The sequence below is a fragment of the Dipodomys merriami genome, unplaced genomic scaffold (assembly GCF_024711535.1).
Source record: "Dipodomys merriami isolate MVZ:Mamm:240054 unplaced genomic scaffold, mDipMer1.0.p SCAF_215, whole genome shotgun sequence".
NCBI classification, from domain to species: domain Eukaryota; kingdom Metazoa; phylum Chordata; class Mammalia; order Rodentia; family Heteromyidae; genus Dipodomys; species Dipodomys merriami.
The window spans coordinates 43,157-47,352 of NW_027203549.1; positions in this window are offsets into that span (position 1 = coordinate 43,157).

A 4,196-nucleotide genomic window follows, 5' to 3' on the forward strand; every position below is an offset into this window, starting at 1 on the left:
ATGGGACCTATGTTTCTTTGGGCCTGGCTTACTTCACTTAATATAATTTTTCCAAAGTATTTCCATTTCCTAACAAATGGGAAAATGCCATTCATACAACTACAAATTTATCAAAGACCTCAGCGTCAAAGCAGACACCCTGAAAACATTACAGGACAGAATAGGAGATACCCTTGGTATGAGTTGTTTCTTTAGTTAATTTTGATTCTTCTTACAGCAGGCATTTTAAAAATTAGTTGAAAACAAAAGAATTTCTTGTGTTTCGTGGTCCCATTAGTACTCAGTAAGCTTAATAAAGAATGAGAATCCAAGAACTAAGTGAAGAAATTGTATATCCAATCACCCATTCCCTTTCGTTAATTACTGGAGCTAAAAGAACCGGCTCCCCAGAATCTGACCTTCCGAATTCAAGAATGAGGTGGGAATAAGAAAAGGAAAGAGAGACATAGTAATTTGCACTGGAGTTGCTGTGTTGTCATAATGAACACCTGTTCTCAGGCAATCTTTTTGAATCCCACAGTTAGCTTTTTTGTGCTTTTCTATTGTATGACAAAGATAACTGACTTTCCCAGATTTAGAGTTGTAAATGTGTGGGAAATATTCCTTTATGTATGGAATATTCCTTATTATTGTGTATCATTCACTTTGGTTGTCGTGCCTTTTCCATCCTTGTTGCAAGTATGTATTTCTACAAATGGAGACGTTCGTTCATCATTTGTCTTTAAATGATTAAGTTATGTGAATGTGGAAGATTGTGTGATTTGCTGTAGAAGCAAGGTATTATGTTTGAACGCTTTGTTCCATGTTGGCATTTCTTTGTGGAATTTTTATTGGGGTCCTTACACATGGACTCATGTGTAAATAATTCTTCCAATATTACAATATAATCCAGTAGAGTGAGGCAATTCATTAGAAATTTAAAACATGCCTAAAATTCCTTTAAAATATACTTTTAAATATAATATAAATAAAAGCTTCATTTTGTTTTTTTGTAATTTTAATATTATTGTAAAGGTGATGTACAGAAGGGTTACAGTTACATAAATAAGGCAGTTTAACATTTCTTGTGTAACTTGTTACACCCTCCCTCATTTTTCTTCCTCTTTTCTTGGCTCTCTCAATCCCACTGCCCAAGTTGTACAGATCATTTCCAACATATTGTCACTTTTGATTTCCCCTAAGTAAATATTTGTTCTGTTTCCATTATGGAGCTCCACAATGTGAACACTGGAACACCACTATTATACCTCTCTGCCTTGCATAGATAGATAGATAGATAGATAGATAGATAGATAGATAGATAGATAGATAGATAGATAGATAGATAGATAGATAGATAGATAGATACAGATATATGGCTATAATTTGGGTTCATATATTTGTTTGATTATTCATTTTTTATTGCAAAAACTGGGGCCTGCATATTGTTCTTTGCTTTTTTCCCCTTAATGCTATCCACAGCTCCACTTCTGGCATTTTGGTGATTGAAAGGATTTTCTCTGGGGGCTGGCTTTGAACCATGATCTCAAATCTCACCCTTGTGAGTAGGTAGGATTACAGGTGTGAGCCTACTTTATTCTTTGACTTTTCATATCATTGTATTATGCGTATATTTCCTACCCAATAACATCCTTAGAAATTTCATACTGTTCTAAGAACATCACTTATAATGATTACATGGAAGTCCAGTGCTTATAAATTCCATAATTAATTGAACTGTTTTTATCACTGAACATCTTTGTCGTCTCCAAAATATTAAATGTATCACCAAAGTTCTTTTAGATTTTTCATTCTAGTATTCATTTTTTTATAAATAGATAAGTGTCTGCTAGTTAGAAATAACCAAATACAAACTTTCTTCTTACATAATGATACATCTTAACGTTGCTCATCTAAAAGAGTAAGTTACTCCTCCCTGTGAAGTTATTCTTTTTCCCAGCATGCAGCTCCAGTTTTGAAACTTTTACACACCTTACCCACTTTAATGCCTTTATCTGAAATCCCTCTTGCTATCGTCCAGTTATTGTACAGTTTTTGTAAAAACCTTCTCCACGGTATTTCATTAATAAGAAGGCATATTTAATTAATACCAACTTAATGTCATCATTTCCATGGGTATTTGCATTTTAGCCTGGATCAGAACTTGATTCTCACAGGATTTTATTTTAATGGAAGAATCAGAGCATCAGTCGGAAGGCTGAGATTACCCTTATGAACAAATTTTATCTTTCATTGCTTATTTTTGTTTTGGAATTTGAAGGCTAAAGATTACCAGCTCATATATCCTGGGTTGTCACTGTATTTGATTCCGGTTCCCTGCATCTTGTATATATATTTTTCTAATTTGGGGATGGGAAGGCTAACAAAATGTTGAAACAAGGATACAGGTTGACTAATTGTAACAATGAGATGTACAATACACTATCTTGAAAATGAACTTCACAACTTCAAGGTATGGAGACGGAAGAGTTGGGGAAGTAAGGAGGGAAGGAATTGTAGGAGGAAAACAAAGGATGGGTAACAATGCTCAACAGGAAATGTAGTCATTACGACACTCATGTAACTGTAACCGCTCTAAACAGTATTTTTACAATAAAAATATTTTTAAAGATTACCAGCTTATACTCCCACAGTTAACTTGCTATACACCTTAAATGCTTCATATGGTTCAAAATGGGAAAACTAAAAGAAAGCAACTTTCAGTATAGATTGTTTGTTGTTGTAACACCAAGATGAAAAATGCAGTGCCAAATGCAGTGCATAGTCATTAACCTGAAGAATTCTGATTTGTTTTCTTTGGCCGGAAATGTCTTAATTTTATTATACATAATATGCAGAAATGCCCTGAAAATTATTCATGCAGAAAAACCAGGTCTACAAAATCAGGAAAATTTGACCAAGTCAAAAAGAATAAAATAAGACAAGAAAAATTCTATTCCTGTTAATATAAAAGCTAGGATTAAATATGGTTCTACTAATAGTCTGAAGAAGAAAAACAATTATTTAAGTGAATTGTTATTATGATGATGCTAATATCCTTCTCTTGGACTGTTCCCTGTATTAATATGCAGTGTCCATCCTTGTATTTTTGTATTGATTTTAATGAAAAGTTTACTTTGTCAGATATCAGGATTGCTACACCAGCTTTCTTACTGGGGGCATTTGATTAGTAGATCCTTTACCAACCCTTCACTCTGAGTTTGGTTGTATGTTTTGCTGAGAGGTGGGTCTCCTGAAGGCAACAGAATGGGTCATGTTTTCTGATCCAATCTGTAGTTCTTTTTCTTTTGATTGGCTAATTAAGCCTGTTAATATTAAATGATAGTATAGAGAGATGCATTGTGGTCCCTGTCATTCCCTGTTTTCCTAAGTTTTCTTTTTTCCTTTCCTCCTGTGCTTGCTCAGATAGAATTCTATTACTGCCTGTCTGGTTTGGGTCCTTGTTCCTGGTTGCTTTCTTCAGGTTGTGTTCCCTCTTTTAGTATTGTTTGTAATGCTGGCTTAATGTTTATATATTCATTAATTTTTCTTTGCTATTAAAAATTTTCAGCTCTCCATCAAATGTGAATCCTAGCTTTGCTGAGTATATCAATCTGGGTTGGCAGTTATTGGCTCTCAAGGCTCGTATGGTACTTTCCCAGGCCTTTCTTGCATTCAGTGTTTGTGTGGAGAGATCTGAAGTGATTCTATTTTTTTTCCCTTTGTAATATAGCTCCTTCTTCATTTTTGCTGCATGTAACATTGTTTCCTTATTATTCAGATCTATCATTTTTACTATAATGTGTCTAGAAATGTTTCTCCTGGGATCTTTCTTGTTAAGTGTTCTATATGCTTCTGTTATGTAGGTAAGATGTTCTTTTTTGAGATTTTCTTGTTGAATAGGTGTTGCATTCCCTTGCTTTGATATTCCTCACCTTCGTCCACTCCAATTATACGAAAGTTAAATTTCTTTCACTATCTGCTTGCTCTTGAATTTCCCTTTGGCATATTTTAAGTGATTTTTCCATATCTGTCATTTTTTGGTCCAGTTTGTGTATTCTGTCTTCTGTATCTGACACTCTACATTCCATTTCGTTCACTCTGTTAACTGTGGCTTCCATTGTGGTTTGCATGGAGGAAATGGACTAATTTATGGATTCAATGTTGGTTCTCAAAGTACTGATCTCACCTCTTTATGAGGAGTGTACTGCCTCTAT